Source organism: Vanellus vanellus, assembly GCF_965231255.1.
Source record: "Vanellus vanellus genome assembly, chromosome: 3".
NCBI classification, from domain to species: Eukaryota; Metazoa; Chordata; class Aves; order Charadriiformes; family Charadriidae; genus Vanellus; species Vanellus vanellus.
Genome location: NC_138907.1, coordinates 95,766,154 through 95,788,149, shown reverse-complemented (window position 1 = coordinate 95,788,149; position 21,996 = coordinate 95,766,154).

The following is a 21,996-nucleotide window of genomic DNA, read 5'->3' as shown; positions in this document are numbered from 1 at the left end:
TATTCATTAGGTATCTCCTGAGGGATGCTGTGAAAGCTGCCATTCAGCTGCTCTAAGGGAATCCTTATTGTCTGAATTGAGGAGACACATTCAGCTCATGAACCCAAACCAAGCTTCTTTTTTTACTTCCAAGACTTTTTGGAGAACGTTTTTCTCATATTATTCCAGTTTATGGACCCTATTCACCTCAGGCTACATTAAACTATGGTTTCAGTATGTTGTGGGAGATGATTTACTAGGTGTCTGACAGAAAACAGGCTGAATTAAGCAGGATCACCTAACCACTTCCCAGTTAATTAAGATGTCTTCTGGGATGACCTGTCGATAACACCCCCATGTGCCATGACAACCCTCTCCTCAAGTTTTTAAGAAGTTCCTCAGCATTTGTGACCCTTTGATAATGATAGCCCTTGATGTAACCTGAGGTCATTGTTAAGGAAACACACATATGACCTCCAACCAGGGGTGACAGCATAGGGTTACGTGTGCATCTTCAATCAAAAGATGCACAAGGGACTGTGTGATAAGCCAGAGTATTTTTTTATAGCCTTATTAGCAAGACAGCCACAACAAGCAATGAAGAGGGTAATAGTCATGTATGAATCAGTCATGCGCAAACTGGGGATATCAAATGAAAGCAACCCTGTGCCATAAACAGGTGGTGCAACTACCAGAATTGTTACAGGTATGTCTATAACTTAAGGGTTGTCCTTTTTTGTCTCTAGGGCAATCACTCTTTTACTAATGGCACTGAAGGAAGGACCCTGTGACATGTTATTTTGCTATCTAGAGTGACATTTCCAAGCGCTACCAAACATTGCAGGAGAACCTGTGTTTATCTGACACAATATTCAGAGGAAAAGAGAAAAAGGCCCTCTGTGTATGAGAGAAATTATGTTTTACAGTGCCTAAATAAGGGCACAGCACAATGAAGGGGGGGGGGGGGAATTGATGTAGTGTGAAGATAGGTGATAGAACAAATGGAACTGATGTGAATAAGGTATAGAGCATGTGTACATACTATGCTTTCATATATCACGTAGAAAATTGTTTATTTCTATGAAGCAGCAGAAATAATCACGCCTACATCTTTTAAGGAGTGAGTGAACTGGAATAATACATTGCTCTATAGAATAAAGTCTTACAGCACATTACAGAGAGATTGTGAATAACATCGTACCATCTGGGATTCTATTTCTCAGTATATTATATGTTAAAATAAGACTAATCAGTGAAATCTGAAATCAGAGCAGTCCACATTGCATTGAACTTCCTGTTGCTAGGCATCACTTGGTCATACTGTGATGTGAGGTGTTTTGTTTGTAGCATCAAAAAAGGCGGTAAGATTTTCCCACCCTGTAGACGTTTAATCAGGCAGTAGAACAGATAATCAGATGCCGAAAAGAAGACTGGCTAGATCCATCATCCTTTTAAATCCCAGGAGAATAGAATAACCCAGTGCGGGGAAACAGACTGTTCTCCGTGATCATGTCCATGCCTTTATGCTACCAGTTTTGTTCTCAGACTGGCAGGCGGGCTCATATCCACTTAACCTTGGTTTGAGCCCGGTAGCTTGGATTTCCCTGTAGCATGGACTCCAGGAAATCACTCAGTTCCAACCTAAAAGTGCCAAGAAACGGAGAAGCCACACTTTCTCCAAAAGTTTTTCCCAAATTATTCACCCTGACTGTTTTCAAAGTGAATGTGATTGGCTCTAGGTTCCAGTTACCAATTCCTCCTGTCTTCTTTTTCCTCATCAGTAAAGAATCTTCCAGTATGTCTTCTTTTCTCTCAGACACCCACACTGTAATCAAATCTTTTGAGTGTCTGTTGGATAAACCAAACTCATTGAGATCTGTATGAGTATCACCGAAAGACTCCTCCTGTAGCTTCAAAATGTTAGTTATATTGTCTCCAGCATTTCAGCATCCTTGAAAAATCATGGACATTGAAAGTAGAATTCAAATCATCTAAATTAGTTGTCTAAAACACAGGTGTCTAGTCTAAAATAATAGTTGTGACCGTCTCTCCAGTCAATGAAAAGAGACAGACAATGCCAGGAGGCAATTGATCCCACTTCTCTCAGGCACCTAGGAAGGGCTGGATGCCCCGTGAAGGTGTCTAATTGAATGCACGGGATGTCCGAATGCCTAATTTAGATGATATACCTGTCTTTTAAATGGCAAATGCTAGGCAAGATGTGTAGCACCACAGAACTGTACAAATCTACGTATCAATCAGAGAAGAATATATCAACTCCCACTCTTTCCTTACTTCTACTAGGAATACACCCATCAACAGGAGTAGCGTTTTCCACTTGGAATTTATATTCAATTGCTCCTCTGTTACAAGCACTAAATCAGTTTTGAGAGTCACATTTACAGTATACATTCACACATTCCATAAATAGGCCTGTGCACTCCCAGCTTCTGGATGTGTATTTTTTCATTATTCAGTTGTTACTAAACCGCATGCTGTGTGAAGAAGATCAGTTTATCAGAGAATTCCGTCAAGACTCCCTTACCACTGTGTCCTTCTTATTGTCATGTACGTTTAGCGACGCTCCGTGCTGGTGCGGGCCCAAGGAATGCATTATACACTAGGATCCAGGGTGCTGTCGATAAAATCCGCAGTGACGTCCCTGCTTTGGAGAGATTACAAAGTAAAACAGCACATCTGTTCATCCTTCATTGCAAATGGTGTAACCTCCCACATGGCTTTATTTCTGGGGAGAAAGAAGGAAAGAAACGCACCTCACCAGGTGAGTTTGAAGCTTGTGTGTTACACGAGCACAGTACTTCGTAAGGGACCGTTATGGCGAACCTGTAAGAGAGGATTTGATGGAGAAGGGGAAGCAGTAGTCTCAGATCGCTTTGAACGATGACCACGGTAGGATGACTTTTCTTAATCCAAAATTTAGTACATCGAGGTTGCAGCTGTTACAGTCTTGTCCAGACAAAGCAGCTGCTGAGATAACTGCAGCTTCTTTCTCCTAATCCTACCAGTTTGAGCAGAAAATGTTAGAAGCTGCTGCTGTTAAAAATCTGCTCTGTGTACAAACAGGCTGGCTTGCGGAACTGTGGCTCCCTTTAAATGATGTGGAGGACTCATGTTAATCTGACTGTGGCTCTTCACAGACAATGCTGAAAAAGCTCCCGCATTACCACACCAAACTGAAGCTCATTTTGATGGAAGAAATGTAACAAATAATGTGGAGAAAAGCCACTTCTCAAATCAGCATTCTCAGATATCTTTGTTGGACATCACCACACTCAGCAGTGACATTGTCAAAAGCTTGAAAGAACACTGCTGAAGCATTTTACAAGATTTTCAAAAGCAGTTTCCTCCTCCCTGGAAGGTTTAATACTATTCGGATAAGCCATCTTTACTGGAGCAACAGAAAGGTCAATATGTATCTGATTTTTATTTACCAGGCAGAGGACAGTTTTGTATTATAATTTCTTGACAGTAGCTCCTTTTAGCCTGTTACAGAATCACTTTTAAGAAAACAGCTTGTGTTTTGCAATCAAATTTGCCACTGGGGGAGTGTTTTGCTGTTGATTGGAAAGCTACGGATGTAGAATTGAACTAAAACTGAATTTAACTGAAAAGAATGCAGTTCCTGTGACTGTTTTAATGGGGTCAGAAATACTACTATTTACATAAACCGCCAGATTGAGAACATGATGTCTGAGAGATAAGGGTTTAATCCACAGTTTAATATTGGGTTCAATTTTAGGACTTGGGAATATAACAGACACTGCACTTCGTGGAAATGTCTAATGGGATAGGCACGAAATCACTCCAGAAATAGCTGCCATTATTTCAGGTCCTAGTACCACGAGCACTGCTATAGCTGCTGCCTCAGTTCTCTGCTTCCACCCCCACATCCGAGATGGATGAAAGAGGATATAAGCAGTCCTCACCCATTCCTGTGCAAATTTTCCAGTTTAAGTTACACAGCAAGCAGATCAATCTGGTTTAGGATAATCTATATGATTGTATTTTAAAATGAATTAGGCTGGAAAAGAGTCTTTGTAGACATGATATAATTTCTTAACAATTTCTAAGTGGTTCGATGCACCCTGGGGAAAGTATAATGGCCAAAGGAAGCAGTCACAGCTTTTGTTGTGATATGTAGGCAAAATCATCACTATCAGCCAAATCTTTGAATGCCATAAGTGGAAACAGCCCTACTGACTACCAAGTAACTTAACCAGTGACTCTGCGTCCATGTCTGTGCAGGACGCCAGTTGCTCTAGCTTGGTGTTGGTCTTTGTGGCTATGTCAGTGCGAGTAAAGAATATGGGCAAAGGGCTGTTCTCTAAAAACGCTCTTTCCTCCCAAAGCAGGGTGACCTCGCCCCGGGGTGCCCTGGCAATGTGCTGTTTGACACGGGCCCATGCTGTTCCACGAAGCGTGCTAATAACTAAACAGCAGAGACGTTCCCCTGGTCCCATGTGTCTGGTTGTGTCTGTGTAGGTGTAGCACGTAGGACACGACAAGCAAATTTTTTTCCTGCTGAGCAAAACAGGATGAAAGACCAGACACATATGCTGTGTTCGTAACATGGGTCGATACCTGCTCCCTGAGCAAATTCGGGTTCTAATTCTACTTCCATCAGCATCTGTTCAAACTTACAGAGGACAAGTCTTTCATTAAGCCAGTTATTAATGTTAGTGATTTTGAAGTTGTTTGTAAGTAGCGTCTTAGCCTGTTCACAACTAACAGTGATGTACAGTGCACTTTCTATATAGAAACTTTAGAATACAGAGACTTTTGGGTTCTATAAGTGAAGCGTTGGGGATGCTGAGTAATGTTACCAGACAATATCCTATCCCACTTGCTCTATACTCTAGCTGTGGAGCACGAGAGTTATATTTAATATTGATAAAGTGGTATTAAAATGACTGGGTTTAGTGGCTTCAGCATGTGTTTCCTAAAAATTAAATTCTGTTTCTATTTTAAAGAAACAACAGAGAAATAGCAGTGACAAAGAAAATATCCCTAGGGAGGTATCTGCTTGAAATTCCAGATGGACCTGAGAGAGGCAAAATGCAGCTGTTCCCAGTCTCAGACAAAGGGCCCTGATATGGGGAGATAGTCTCATTTTTGCAGATATTTCCAGCCTTCATGTTTTTCAGGTATTCTCTGTCCATGTATAGTTTGTTCCTCCTAGAAAGCCCAGACATGGAGCAGCACAGCTATTGTACCAATGCGTAACAGAAAGATGGTTCTTGTCCCAAGAGGCTGAGGATAAGATCTAAAATGTATGCAGCTCTTTATTTAGGCAGAATATAAGGTGACAAACCACAGGTGCCTACTGTTTCTTGCAAACACCTCCTTAGGGAGCCAAAGTTGGCTGAGGTATGCCTATGACCATTACCTGCTGTTACAAACAGGTTGACAGGTACCAGCCATAGATGCTCCAGCACTTCTTGTGAGAGCTCCACATCAAGATCGTTCATTTTTTTGCTTCTGTTTGTTAGCCAGCTGATACATACTCTCTTTTTATCCCCTCCATTTTTTTTCCTCAATTAGCTACTTCCTGCCTGAAAAGCTAACGATGACTTTTTTTTCATGTTAAATCTATGCATTCACTTGTCAGGTGGATCAACAGCAAAAAAGGTTATGCATGTATAATAATTGGTTTACGCCAGTGAGTCATGCCCTGATTTGCTTCTGAATCTAGATTTTACTTCAAATATTTTGCTCAGGTTCCTTTGTGCTTTTTTCTGCTACCTGCTGTAAGAGTTAAACACACAAATTTCCTGTGATTTAAGCTGTGAACAGACGGGATAGAATAAAGGAAAGCGTTGGGAGAGACCAAATGAGCCAGCTTTCTGTCACTCTTTTCAGGCTGATTACAAGTCTCACACTGTGCTATGCCCCCTTGGAGTATTTTACAAAAGATTTAAAATCTGTTGAAAAGGTAAATGAAATTCATCCAGGAAAAAAAAAATAAAAAGAAAGATTTTTCTGACAGTCTTTGTTCTACCCAGATAAGGGACTGCTTCTGTGTCTTTTACAGTTTTCATGCACAGGGAAGCTTGTTGACATTCAGAATGGCTTTAATACAGTGTCACTGTACTTGGGAGACATCCTAGACTGCACCACGCTTTTGTCATGTTGGAGGCGCCCTCCCCTCCAAATGGTTGTCGCTGCTTTGTGAAAAAAAATGTGTTTTTTTCAGCCTTTCCACAAAGCATGTATATTATTCTCTGAGCAGTCTCATGAAAAAAATAGGAATTTAACCATTTTTCACTTGCCAGCATTGAAGATTGGGAAATAAGAGGAGTGATACAAACGGTCTTAATATTATTTTAATCACTGTTTTCTTTTAATCTTCCACACATCAGAGGTAGAATAGCTTTTCCTGAAGAACAAAGCATTCAAATACATATTTTGTATTTTCCCCTGCTGTGTTAATGAAACTGGGCAGGTTTTAGGGAAATCAAATTAGTCTCCTTTTTAAATATTCATTAATTTAAAGAGGAGGACTGGAAAATTGGTGAGTAGCTATTCAGTAAATAGCACTCTCAAATTGCCTATGTCCTTGTAATTGCTATGATTTTTTTTAATAACATTGATTTCTTTATGCAGTGAAATAACATATTGATACAATCACATTCAGGGCCATTAGTACCGTTATTGTTCAGCTGTTTTCTGTAGGGTGCCTGCTTAAAAAATAATACCTTTATCTGACCTTGTACATACTTTGCGAAGGCATTAAGTAGTATTTCTCTGACTGTCAAACCAGTAGCAAACCTCAGGGAGCCCACAGCCATAAACACTGTAAAACTTGAAACAAGAAAAATGTAAGCGCTTTAGGAAAATGTACTCTAAATCCTATTTTTGATGAAACAGAGTCTTGAATGCATAAGTGATTCTTGAATATGGGCCTTAAGCTGTTATTTAGTTGCTTTTGAAAATGCTGCTTATACTGTGTATAGCCATATTAGAGATGGGCCGTATTTCTGTCCCACATTTCCTAGACAGAAGTTTATGAACGCGCCCGTGGCATCTGCAGTGGCCGGGGTGTATCCAGCTTGCCACCATCTATTGCTCAAATGACAAGTATTTGCAAGAATGAGCCTGAGATCTCCCCCACGTGGTGGGCTTGCTGAGGAAGCTCTGACCATCTCTCCAACACACGAGCAGTACATCTGACCCCTCACCATTCAAGTGCGCCCACCAAAGAGCTGAGCTGTGTACGATAAGGGACATTTATCAGGAATTTGGGGAGGATTGGAGAGGTTCCTGTCCTTAACTGCCTGTTGAAGCTCTGGAAATCCAGGACTAGCATGTGGAGTCTTCTTTTCCCACATATACAAAATTTTCTGGTTGGAAAGAAGAAATCCTGCGAAGACCCTTGATAACAGCACTTTTACATACTGTAGGTAAAATCAAGGGAGCATTTGAGCTAAGAATGCAGGAATCATCGATATTCACCTTCACATCACATAGCGTCCAGTCAGGGAAGATGCCGAGCACTACCAGGAATCCCTCTTTGATTTACAATTAGTCTGTGCAATGTATCACTTACCCACTTCCTCATTTGTTGGTCACTGGCTGCTTTTGTGTAATGATGCATGAAACTGCCCAGTATGTTGAAAGAAAATTTCAGAAGACAAATGAGAAACACAGATACAGGTCATAAAAATAATCCTACTTCCTAGTCTTTACAAGAATAGACTTCTTTACTAGTAAAAAGAAAGGAAACAGGAACTTACGCGCTTCAGTATTACAAAGTTTTCTGTTCCAGATACTGTATATACTATAGCCAATTCCATATATGTATATCAGCTTCTTGGAGCTACTGCATAGGAATGGGAACCTTCTTCAACAACAACTTTGAACGATTCTCATGTTTCTGAAAGCCAAACCCACCAATTTTCCTCACATCTTCTGAATAATAAAGTTATTCCTGACCTGTGACAGCAAAACAGTAAAACAGGGACTATTTTTTTTTTATATATATATATGTTATTTTACTGAAGTCTGTGCTGTATTAAATGGTTGGTTCAGGACAGACAAAAAACTCGCAACCTGAACTCTTGAAATACACTTTTTGAGGAAAATATGTCTAAGGAGTTGGGCTAAGGAGGCAGGGTACACAATTTTAAATAATATAAGACCACAAACGTATCTTATTAATAAGAATAGAGAACATGAGGCTATGAGGTTGTACAGGGTGCCAAGAGAACAAGAGGATATGGGGATGTACAAGGTACCGGTGCCCAGCGAGGGCTGCATGGCAGCGTCTCTGAGGAGAGGCCATGCCTGCTCCATGCTGGACACAGCCTTTTCTAGCCGGCTCCAACCAACCTACGGCAGGGCACGGCTGGGCCCCACAGCCACAGTTGTGGCACTGAAGTGTGAGAGGGAAGGAGCAGCAGAGAGGAGCTGTTATGGACTGATGGCAACCCCCATTCCCCATCCCACTGCACTGCCTCGTGGGGAGGAGGCAGAGGAGTCAGGAATGGGGGAGGGAAGCTGAGCCTTGGGAAGAAGGGGGGAATGGGGAGGTGTTTTAGGTTTTGCTTTTGTTTCTCACCATCAGACTCTATTTTAATTGGCAATAAATTAAAGCTTCCCCAAGTTCAGCCTGTTTTGCTTGTGTCAGTAATTGGTGAGTGAACTCTCCGTCCTTATCTCAACCCACAAGATTTTTCATCTTATTTTCTCTCCCTGTCCTATTGAGGAGGGGCAATGAGAGAGGAGCTGGGTCAGTCTCCAGCAGCTGGCCAAGGTCAGCTACCACAAGAGAATATAGAGAAAACACAGCTTCTTCCGCTCAGCTAGATATTTGCCCCAGGAGAAAAGGAACCACAACACTTTGGTCTATCTAAATCTATTAATCCTTTGCCTCATTTTCCCTACATGCTTGTTTAGAGAGGCAGTGGGTCTATGAATCTTCATTTCCTCCCTCTCTAACATTATCCATGATTACTGTTTTGTTGATGGAGACTCAGAGCTTGGCAATGCTCTAAGCCTCAACCGTCTGCCCCAGCTGGAGAGGACTGTGGTGAAGCGACAAGGAACCTGACAACAAAAGAGAGCTTTCCAGATATCTGTGGAAACAAGCAGACCAGGGGGGACACTTCATTGCCACAAACAAAAGGCAATTTTCCAGGGCTGGAACTCAGGTAAATGTAGCAGGTTATGGCATTTTCATTCATTTTTCTTCAGTGGATGAAAATACTTAACTCTTTTCTTGGCATTTAGGGGTTTTCCATGTAATAGTCTGTCCACATGGCTGTAGACAACAGGACAATGCTTGAGGAGTCCGTGGAGATTAAGAATGCTGTCTTTCTGTCATATCCAACACAAGCATAGACTACGTGATTTCTTTCTTCTCTGTGCATATCTCGTCACAAGGACACCACCACTGTCCCCTGCACCACCCCTGGGGCAGCAACCAGGCACTGCCTGTTGCCTGAGACTGGGATGGTGGCATCCTCCCTAAGAACTCCATCTGGGTTGAGGCCTCCAATATGCTCAGGCCCATGGTTCCTCCCAGGTAGGAGACCATGCCCTGTGGTGCCTCACCACTGTCTTGGGTTTAAGTATATCAAACCTTTCTGGTTTTAGGTATATATACACACCGTTTTTATATTTTGGTTCTCCCAATTGTCTGAAGAAGGCTTTATCTACTTCTTCCTGATCAGGTGGTCTGTAGAGACACCCATCACAATATCATCCATGCTGATCTACCCTCTAACACTGACCCATATGTTCTCAGCTGGCTCATCACCACTTCCAAGGCAGAGACAGCTGCATCCCTGCTGCTGTTTTATATAAAGGAAACTCCCCGTCGTGCTGATTTCCCAGAAAAGGTATGAGATCTTTCCCCATCGTGCTGTCATGTAGGCTCAGGCTTATTTGTGTGCGTACCCTTAGGACAGGTCCCTTTCTGCACCCTTCTGCCTTATGTTGACTATAAAGTCTTTTGTCTCACCCCATACTCTTTGATTGCCAACCACTTTCTCACTTGGTTATAGGTCATCAGCTCTCTCCCCCATCACTTCTACTTTAAAACTTCTCCTCACCAGGTTGGCCAGCACATTGGCAAAGACATTTCTGTCCCACTTGGTCATGGGGATCCCATCTTTTCCAATAAGTTCTTGACCCATCAAAAAAAGGCTTCCAAGGTCTTGAAGATGAATCTTTGTTGTTGACACTAGCTTTGACCTGTAGGGTCCATCCACCCTGCCTCAAGACCTTCCCCTCACTGGCAGGACTGAGGAGACACTGCTTGGGCCCCTGTGCCCTTGGTCACCACCCCTGGAGCCACACAATCATGTTCGATATGTTCCACCTCCCCTCTAACATCATTGGTGCCTCCATGGAAGAGCAGTAGGGGGTAACAGTCCTAGAGCTGATAGGCCTTGGTAACCTCTCCACAACACCCGAGATTGAAGCCCCTAGCAAGCAGCAACCCCCCCAACAAGCCTCCCCAGCGTATCTCCTCTAATGAACTCTTTTGCAGCTTTGTCTCCAAAAAGCTCCCGGGAGTCTCCCTAGGATCTCAGGAGAAGTCCCCAGGTCTCAAAGCTAAGCCCAGCACTTGCTGTAGGCAGTCTGTTAGCTGTCCCGTTGAGTTTCTCCTGCTTTGGCTCCCTGGCAATGCTGTGCACAAGGATGAGGCAGGGGATTCACGCCTCCAAGATCTTTGGGGCATTAGGAGCTCTCTCCTACCTCCAGTCCTCCCACCAGGTGGGGATGGGCAGTGCTGTGAGGGCCTCTGTCCTCACAATGTGGCTCAGGCTTGGTTCTCCAGCTGGGCTGGCCCGGTCTCTGCCCCACACCTGAGGAAAAGCCAGATCCCATAGGAAAGGAGAAGAGTTAGGGTTTTTTTGCTAGCCTCTTTTTTCATTTTTCATGACCTTTTTTTGAATATAAAGGTTGGGTTTTTTTCCCCACTCACATTTTTTTTTAACAGCTAGCAAGCTTTGCTGGTACTTGCTGAAAGGAAAAAGTTATGCCAAAGGGGAGTATTTCAACAGTAAGCTCAAGTGCCATCATGCCCAACGTGGCTCTTCATCTTGAACAAATGTAGATGAGAAGCTGCTGCCTGCAAGGCCTGGATGAAATCAGACAAGAAAACCAACAAACTGTGAAGACTGTGACCTTTCTCCATGACAGAATTGAAAGGACAGTAGAAGAAAAAAACCACATAGTTCAAAGTTCTGAAAAGAAGAAAACAAACTGGAAAAGTGTGGAGGAGAAAGTTCTGGACTCACAGTCCTTAAGTACAGGCCTAATTTTGGATGTGGCAGTATCCCACTGATTTCAGAAGGTCTATTTAGTGAACAGAAACACATGCACTCAAGTGTTTGGCTTAGCCTGTGTACTTCCCAAAACACCAGGAGGTACCTCAAGTAAACAAAGATTTAATCAGTGGCATTCTTACAGCCCAGACACTAGGTTTTTAAAAGGTGATGATTTTGAAAACCTGGATGCAGAAGCCCTGGCTGGCTGGGAAGGGTGAGGTGTTGTTTTGTGAATGAGTTATCATAGTGTCTCCTGATTTAGACATAAGCGGTTGAAGAGATGACCTTATTTTTATGTTGAAAAAATGTTATCAGATGTGACTAATTGGAGACTGGAGGCAGGGGAGAGCTCAGAGGCACAGTAATTGTTCTTGTCTGATCAGAAGGATCAAAAGAGGATCCCTTAGAGAGCTAAATTAAAAAATGAGATTCCTGTGGCATGTTGATCATAAGATTGATTTTTTTCTGGACATGCCTGGACAAGGACAAAAGAGCTGAGTATGATTAAGTACAATTTTGCTGCCAAGGAGCTGAAGAATTTGTTTTTACTACATGCCTTGTTCTATATAATGGTCACATTTCCATTTGTCTGCTCAACTTAAAAAAGAATACAACTCTTCTATTCTTTCAGGAATAGAGAACATGCTTTCTGGCTGTGAAATATCTGTGTTTATAGGAATTTCAGTGTTAGGGACCTGAGTGAATGATTGCTAACAATGATTTTCAGTTGAAGAATTCTGTTTCAAGACCACATTGACCCTCTGCCTTATGGCTGAGGATGCATAAAAATCACTCATTTAAACACAGAGTCTTCTGTGGCATCGCGGCGCACATGCAGTCAGCTCAGAGTACCGAGGCTGAGAAGTAGGAGATCTTTGGGAAGCCCAGCGCAGCCAATTGCCACCATTAGCCTGCCCAGTTCATCTTCTGTAGCCTATCACCTGTCAGGACTTTGGCCTCGGGACATCTGAGCTGCTGTGGCAGTTGGTGCTCTGGGTGAGCACATCTGACTAGTAAAAAAAGAGAAGATGCTGCAGCCCCTTTTATGTTCACCTTTGTCTGCACAAGCTGGCATTTCCAAAACAGGACTTTTTTTTTCCCCCTGAATACTTCACATCTTAATGCCAACAAATGCAATACAAAGTGAATGAATTTACAGCTTTGTGATGGAGTATTGTACAAAATGCCCTTGGGAAACTCATCATAAGGGAACTTCTTTAGTATTACACAGCCTCATGCAGGAAAAGCCTCTGGGAGGGGCAGATCCTGGCACGCACACACATGGTGCATACAGAGCTGGAGGTGTCCCGTGCCCAGGAAGCACAGATGGGATTCATTTCTTTAGGTTGTGCTTGAAGGTCTCTTATTTTTTTCAGCTACAATGAGGTCTCACCAGGCAGGGATATAAAAACTGGTAAAATGGATGAAGGCAATGATAGGCTGAAAAATTCCCAGTCCTTTCTCTTGCAGTAGAAGAGCAATATCACTTGATAATGGAAGAAGAGAGATTTGAAAGCACATTGCCTCTATCTACAAGATTTCCTTCCCAGCACTCCTGCTCTGTCAGGGCTCTTCCATCACCCTGAGAAAGGGATGCAGAATACACACCTACATGAAGCACTCACTTCAACAGAGCATTTCTCTCTCACAATGGTTTTCAAACCTTCTAACATGCAGGCAGTTGCTTTGAGTGGCCGAACCTGTATGAACCTTGCTCTGAATCCACTCCTCTCCGTTTGCCTTCACAGCTGCACAGCTGTTTTTCAGAGGCAAACCCTGTTCCCGGAGAGCAGGACAGGGCACTCCAGAGTGGGGCCATCTCAGGCACACATCTGCGCTGCTCTGGGGCTATTCGGAGAAATAAGCATGTTTCACACAGGCTGTGTCTTCTGTCCTGTTGTTTCTCTGGCCAAATTCTTCCTTTTCAGTAGATGCACTGCCAGCTCACACCATGCTGCTGACAGAAATGGCTGGTTTTTTTTCTTTACTTCTTGATTTATCTTCACCACAGTATGTGAGATAGATACACACAAGTTGGTTTCCTTCTCAGTGTCCTCTTGACATGCTAGTTACAGAATAGTCTTCAGTACTGAAGATATTTCTGTCATTGTTGCAGGGCTTTCTAGAGGGATATCTTGTTAATGCCAGTGCCGGATCTTTGCATTCCTCTCTGCTGTTGCTTTTATTACCCATTTTTGCTATCTCAGGACAGAAGAGCCAGCGCTGCTCTCTGTGACTGCCCTTTCCCTTTTGAGGCATTGCACTCAGTGTGAGCCAGACATAAGATGCATTTTTGTGTGCTTCTTAGTCAGGCTTTATCTTCTCTGGCATTCTTTGTCTTGCTACATTTTTCTTCAGCTTAACTAACAGGTTTTGTAAATGGATGTACTACAAATACTAGTGTTTTCAGCTCTGGAGTGAATCCCAGAATAGAGAACCAGTATTTTTCCATTAAAGAAAAAAAAAAATAATTAAAACCTGACTTTCAAAGATAAAGAAAAGACTTAGAAAATATAGTAATCTACTAGAATAAAATGCTGATTTCTATTTCATATTTTATGGCATGTATTTCTCTGTTGTTTCAGTACTACAGTCTATGATCAAAAATAAGTCAGTTCCCAAACCACATAGGACTAAAATGTGTAAGATCAAGGAAGGAAGGAAGGCAGGAAGGAAGGATGGAAAGATAGAAAGAAGGAAGAAAGATACCATTATTTGTCTTCCTTTGTAAGTCGGGTTTGACTAAACTCAGATTAAAAGGTTTTAAGCTTTCCTAATGTCCCACGTGAAGTAAAAACACTTTAAAGCAAAAGTAAGACAGATTGAGCTTTCATGTAATTACCAGATCATGGTATCAGAAGAAGAGGAATTCATCCTTTGATTGATATGCAGGAAGGAAAAAAACATGTTATCCCATTTCACAGATGAGGAACAGAAACATAAAAGCCTAAACTCTTCCTGTCCCACTTTGAACTGGGACAGCTGTGCTGGGAGCAGCAGTGTTCCCTTTGGCATTCATGGAGCAAAACAGGCACCTCCAGAGAACAGTTTCCTAAGGGAGCAACCACTCTACCTACACGAATGTGCTCAACGCCGACAACTCGGTGCTTTCACAATTACACATGAGAATCCCCAAACCACAAACTGGCTCAAATCAGAAGATTTAAGAAAATGCACTCGGGGGCTGTTGCATTTTCTCCAGCTGTTAGGTAGAGATGGGTCACAGTTTTTTCTTAACCATAAGGACCAAAAAGGCTTTTTTAAAATATAAGTGTAAGATTCTTGAGTAACCCCACATCTATTTATGCTCTGGTTTTAAGGAAAAAATTATGTGGCTCTCGCAAGCTTCAGACTAAAGATGGAGAGCTGGCAACCTTCTATCTCCCCTCTCCAAATGATAGATTTGAAATGCCATTTTTTTCAGCAGGGCTTCCCTCGCCTGCCTGAAAATTTTTCCGTTGTTTCATGTAGCCAACCTGACCACCGAAGTGGTAATTCATGGCTGGCCGGCTGGTATCAGATGCTCACCCTGCTATGTGTCCCTGCCAAAGCTCCACACACAAAGCGCTCTATTGAAAAGCCAGCTCATTTCCACTTGTAGCCAGCTCTATTCATATTCCTCTCAGAGTTAGTGACAATAAATATTATAAAATCACACAAATCCAGATGGTGTGGGTTGGAGTTGCCAGCTGTTCTATCACTTGTGAATTGCCTCTCTTGTCCTGCAGCTTGGCTTCCGCAGAAAGCAGCTCATCAGTTTCCTATGGTCTCATTGCATTTCTTTACAAGCCATCCATCACCCACTTGTCCTGAGATATTTTCAACTTTCACTGTAGATATATGAGAAAGAAAGAGGCAAAGCAAATTTGAGATAGAAAATCAAAGAATCTTTCACCTCAGAAACTGAGGATTATTTTTCAAGTAGTGACCTTAACCTCTCAACAGCATCCCAGTTTTCATCTGTGAAAAGAGCACACTTCAGGGGTTCAGCAGATTTTGCTAATTCTCTTTTGCAGGAGTCTTATAGCTAAAAGAGAAGCCAAAGTTGTCTAATCTTGCCCGTAACTAACATTGCAAAATCAGGAGAAACTCAGTGCAAAATGAACACAGAAACTGAAATACTGTCATGACCTGTGCTATTAGCGTGCAAATCCTAAACATTCTTGTGATTACCTGGTTTTAGCTTTGAGTGTCTGCTCTGAGTTTTGACTCTTTGAACCTGGGGTGGTATCTGCAGGCTGGTGGCAGCCTCCAATCCAGTGAAGTTACCATCCAAATGACCACCAGGTTTAGGAGAAAGGCTGCAATGTAGCTACAGAATCATAGAATCATAGAATTGTCTAGGTTGGAAGAGACCCTTGGGATCATCGAGTCCAACCATCTACCCTACTGTACAAAGTTCTCCCCTACACCATATCCTCCAACACCACATCTAAACGTCTCTTAAACACATCCAGGGATGGTGACTCAACCACCTCCCTGGGCTGTCTATTCCAATGCCCGACCACTCTTTCTGTGAAAAATTCTTTCCTGATGTTCAGTCTGAATCTACCCTGTTGGAGCTTGAAGCCATTCCCTCTTGTTCTGTCATTAATTACCCGTGAGAAGAGACCAGCACCAACCTCTCTACAGTGTCCTTTCAAATAGTTGTAGAGAGTGATGAGGTCTCCTCTCAGCCTCCTCCTCCTCAAACTAAACAGTCCCAGCTCCTTCAACCGCTCTTCATATGATTTGTCTGCTAGGCCCTTCACCAGCTTTGTTGCCCTCCTCTGCACTCGCTCCAGCACCTCGATATCTCTCTTGTGCCCAAAACTGGACACAATACTCGAGGTGTGGCCTCACCAGTGCTGAGTACAGGGGCACAATCACCTCCCTACTTCTGCTGGCCACGCTATTTCTAATACAAGCCAGGATGCCGTTGGCTTTCTTGGCCACCTGGGCACACTGCCGGCTCATATTCAGCCGCTTGTCAATTAGAACCCCCGGGTCTCTTTCTGCCAGGCAGCTTTCCAGCCACACTTCCCCAAGCCTCTAGTGCTGCATGGGGTTATTGTGGCCCAAGTGCAGGACCTGGCACTTGCCCTTGTTGAAACTCATACCGTTGATGTTGGCCCAATGATCCAATCTATCTACGTCTCTCTGTAGAGCTTCCCTATCCTCCTGGGAATCAACACTCCTGCTTAACTTGGTGTCATCTGCGAACTTGCTGATGATACACCCTATGTCCTTATCAAGATCATCAATAAAGACGTTAAACAGAAATGGTCCCAACACTGAGCCCTGAGGCACACCACTTGTGACCGGCCACCAGCTGGATTTAAATCCATTGAGCACCACTCTTTGGGACCTTCCAGTCAGCCGGTGCTTGATCCAGCGGATCAAGTTAGCAGTGCTGTCATCAACGTAGATGTGAACCTTGATATGATTAACAAATGTGTGACTGCCATAGGGTTTGGTCCTCATATTGGCTGTTTTCTGAGTTTTTTTGTTGAAAAGGGATGCAGACAAGAGTGAGCCGGGGGCAAGAGGGATAAGACCAGACTGCAGCCAGGACAGCAAGAGAGGGAGAAGAGAAAGCCTGAAACCAGAAGGGAAAGCAAAGCCACGAGCTGTGGGGGAATGCTGTAAGCCAGCAGGCTCTGGGGCTGTGGTGTCAGAAGGGAAGACGCACCAGCAGCGGTGCAGATGCTCAAAGCTGCTGCTCTGGCTGGTGCCATGGTTTGGGGCTGTGGTGGTGGGACGAGGGTATTTGAGGTGGGAAGATGATCCTCAGGGGCCCTCCAGGCAAGTGTCTGAGGCACCAAAATGTCTTACCAGCAGCCTATCTCATTACATTTGCAACAAAGACTATTCAATTACATCATTCAATCTACTCTTTCCCTTGTCTAGTTGCAACATTGAAAAATAACAATAATGATGAGGCAGGTCCAGTCAAGCCAAGAGTCAACTCATACAGGTGGGCTCAATGAGGAGCACAGTTGCGTGCAGGCATGGCTGCAGAATAGCTCAGGCAAAGCCCCGGGATCAGGGGCTAAGCTTAACCCCAGGTCCACCATGAAGCAGGGGAGGACTCCAGTAAGGCATCTCACAGCTCTTTTCTCCCACAGCTTTTTTCACAGCAGTCTGATCCCAAGTTACAGGGCTGCACTGGATCAGGGCTGCCCTTGAACACAGGCAGCCAAACCCCTTGTGAGACATTGCAGAGCCAGTCAGTGCACCCAGGACACTGACACCAGGTTTGCACTTGGGTAAAAAAAGAATCAAGAATTGTGAGTAAGGACAGTTGCTCCATGAGGAACTACAAGAGTGATCGCTGGCCCTTGAGGAAATCCTGCTCGAGGTAGGCTCAGAACTTTTTAACAAAGCTTTTCACTCATATTACCAGAAAGTGAAATTAGATTTGCAGATCCATACACGCAACAGGATTTTGAGTGCAACATAAGTCTTATCTGAAACATTGCTACTTATCTCCAAGTCAACGACATCCAGTCTGTTCTGGCTGAGAAAGCGAGTAGGCAAAGAGGAGAGCACCCACCTCCAATCTATACACAGCCCATCCCACAATGGCATGAAAGCTCCTCCTTTCATGCCTAAGTCATGACTTCAACAGTATCCTTGGGTCAGAAACCCTCCACTCCAACAGACTTCTTTCTGTGCCTTTTGTCTGAGCATCCCGCCTTGCGGAGCCCTGTAACATTTCACTAACTCCCATCTGCCTCCTGACACTAGAATTTTACCATCAGAGACCGCCCAGAAGTGGGACATAGGGCATCTAGGAAACATGTGACTTAATAGCTAAGACCATTTAGGGTTAGGCAGACACTGAACTGGAGCTATCTGGATGACAAATTTCACATTTGGTGTGCTATTTTTTAATTTGATATTTTTATTTCATACTAAAGCATTCAGTCTCCAAAGCCCTACCTTCACCTTTGCTCTTAGACAGCTCACAGCAAACAACTGCAATTTGTATGATTTCCCAATTTATTCCTGACGAAGTGGATGAGGCTTGCTGGGATTTTCTCAGGTGCCAACGGAGGAAAAGTCTCTGGGACAGCTTTCGCCCCACTTTCGCCCAACTCTAATTTCAACAAACAGGTCCCAGAAGAGCCAGATTCTTTCCAGCAACAATCCTTGAACTACAGTGTGACTCTTACTGTATAAATTTATCATCTTTCTGAGTCTCTATGAAAAGATATTTGTAAAATCCTGGCAAAACTCTGCCTTGAATTTACCTGGTAGGACTCCTTTTATCCCCGCAGCAGTGCAGCAAATGAGTCAGCAGAGAAAGTGCCACTGAGTGTTGGGTGTGTTACTTAATCATTCACATCTGCTGCGTTTGGGGACACATCCGAAATAGGCATAGGTGTTCCCAGCTGTACCCCAGGGAGGCTCTTCCCCTCTGCGGGTGTGACTCAGCAACGTTTCTTAATTATCTGATAGTTGCAGGAGATTTCAAGATCGAAATTTTGTCAGCAGCATTTTATCCAAAGTGGTGAAAAGCTTCTAAAAAGCGCCATAGCTTTATGGCACTGGGCCTTCATCATCATAAACAAACTCTGACACGTGAGTGTAGTCTTTTGGGGAATTTCATATAAAGCCACAGGAAGGCTCATTTCAATCACCTATGCGCATTTGTCCCTCCTTAAAAACAATGGTACTCCCTATGTGGGATGGATCTCAGGTGGCCTCTCCGTTTCCCAAGGGAAGGTGGCCTTTCCTCACTGCTCCTCACTGTCAGCACGGCTGCGTTACCTTGGCACGGGGGTTACGGGTTTGTTGTCATCTCACTGGGTGAACAGAGCTTGGCACCAGGCGTCCGCACGGTTTAAGTGTGGGATAACAGCAAAGGCCTTGAAAAGATGGGCACTGGTTGAGGGAAGAGTCCCCAGGAAAGCTAAAAATGTACCAATGGGACATCAGCCATCAATGAAAAAGTGCAAGGAAGAGACCTGGGAAGAGGGTCCTTCTGCTTTAGGATATGGAGCAGCAGAGTGAGGCATCTGCTGCAGCCTGGAGGGTAACATCCCCACCAGGATGGGGCGGCATGTGGCCCAGGGTTGTGGCCTAGGGCTGGGAACGTCCTCGAAACCTTATAAAGGGACCGAATTTGGGGGTGGTGAAGAGAAAGCAGATGCCCAATTTGGGTTAGGCTTTCCTCATGGATGAGCTCCTGGGAGTGACCACCTCCACCACAGCAACTGTGCCATGAAGGACCGTGGCCACCAGTGCTAGTTACACAGGTCAGCTCTGTGGTGTTGGGCACCCACAGTCGGGCACGATTGCCGAGCGGGGATGGCTTTGAGTGTGCGGTGGCAGTGACTGAAGGTGAGTAAGAAGCAACCACCAGCATGGGGGGGTGGGGGTGGGGGGTGTTGAGGCGTGTCAACATAGCAAAGGTTTGTTTCATAGTTTAAACTGTAAAATGGTGGCATTTTCACTGTGTCCTCACTGTAATAGAAAAAAAAAAAAAAGAGAAAAAGGAAAAAGAAAGAACTCTTATTTTTTTAGTGAAGAGTTAAAATGTGAGGTTTCATGATAACCTTTGCAAAACTGACTGAAGAACCAGGCTGCTCCTGAGCTTCCTCTAGATGCAGAGAAACCCTTCACAGACTTCCTGAGAGCGCTCGTTATTTGCCTATCAGCATTAGGTACCTTGTAGTAGAATTTCCCAAAACTACATTTCTGCATTTTTCATTAACTAAGTATGAGAGATTTGCCCCCAAGTGACTGAGGGTCCCATGTAAGGCTGAAGGTCCCAAGTCCTAGTTCTCAGATGTAATTCAAGGCCTTAATTTCAGCTGCCAGTTTGGAAGCAGAAAATTAGAAGCTTCCTTGTTTAAGCTTTCAAAGGAAATTGGAGAAGTGAAAATGTGAGGTTTCTTTTTTTTTTTTCTATTTCTATTCTGAAATTTGAAACAGCTGCCACAAAATGTTTATAACCATACATAGTGCTCAATAAATGTCTAAACCTGGAAGGAACTACGCATGAATTATGTCTGATTTATACATTAAATAAAAATAGAAAGAGCCAGTTGAATTTTAAATGTTCTTCCTTCATTCAATAAGCCTTGAAATTATGATGTCTATAGAATATTGCCTGCAAAAACGTCTAATGCATTGCATATACTATATAAAAACCATTTTTAAAGCATTCCAAGAGTTAATCAGATAAGGCGAATACTTGGGCATAGTTAAACCTTCGTAAATTGGCTTTTCATAGGGAGAATTCTTGGAAAATAATCTTATTTTTAAGCTCACCCCATAATACGCAGACCAAGATTAACCACAAGGAAAGGTCTGAGCTGCAAGTAATTGCTGCAAGTAATTGCACTTGGGAAGGTCAATAACAAACACACCAGGTGCACAACTTAGCCTGCAGGAACCAGACGCCAGTGGTGTGGCAGAAGAAGCCCCTGCCCAGCTCCAGAACCTGGCTAGGAGTGGCGGATCCCAGGCCAGCTCGGAGAAGGCCAAATCTTCAGCTCATCTTCTGGAGAAACGAAACACGTTTGATTACAGCATCTTCGGAGAGGTGGAAGCAGGGCCACGCTACGACTCTGATCACAGACTCTGCTTGACTGGCCCTCTGTGCCAGCCAGGGGCGACGGCCTTCTAAGATGGGTCAAAACTGAGGCTTCTGCTGTTTCTAAACACTCAGTCCTCCTGCCCCTGCTGGAGAGGGCCCCACTTTAAAGAACAAGCTGCATGGAACCAAAGTGCAACTTTCATATGGGGTACAAATGAGTCAATAAAGTCATACCAGGGTTTTGACTACAATGTAATCCACCTCAGAAAATACATGAAGGTAACATTTAAAAAGCAGTGTCATTATATAGCTTTATTTAGTCGCAAAATACTTTGGTAGATACTTTTGCTGCTTCTTTGGAGGATTATTTCTAAACTGCGGATACTCTTCAGTCCCACTTACTGATTTAACTTTGAAGTGATAATACTTGGCCTGTTTGACCCCAGGGAGTGAAGATTTTTAATATTTTGCCTGCCAGTTTATTACCCAGCCCAGACAAACAAAGCAAAATAAATCCATTAAAATGTAATTTTAAGAAGAGTATTCCCAGGTTTTGTTAGCTAAATCACATTTTTGCAATTAATGTGGTCGTTATAAACATTTTAGGCCTTGCTGGAGATCATCCATGTATATCAAAATAAAATATTCTCATCCCAATTTTATGGCACAGCTCTGCTAGAAAAATATTCCAGCGAAACAACAAAATCAAAACAAAACGTTGCGGTTTAACTCCCTAAACAACAGAGGTAGTTTAGATTTATTTCAGCCGTCTCCACCGCTGCTCTATGCATAATAAAAGCACTTCCCATCCCTCCTCGCACAAACACAAGCGCCGTCATCTCGGTCCTGCCTTGCTGCGTGCCCTCCCCACCAGCGCAGCAGTGCACTCCGTGTGTCCCCCGTCACCGCGGCAGCTGAAAGTTTCCTAGATTTTGCCCCCCAAAATAAAGCAAAGCAGGTGAATGCGTACCCTGACAGATTCACAGGCATTTCCACCCACCATATTTTCGTGGAGGTGTGGACAGAGCTGTGTCACTGTGTCCCTAAGTGGATACCTGCCCCAGGTGTGGCCCAGGCAGCAGGCAAGGCAAGGGGTGCTGGACCCATCACCCCCTTGTTCCACCACCTCCACAAGCTGGTTTGTCTTAATTTAACTAGGGCCAGCTAGATTTGGGATATCAGTTTATGCCC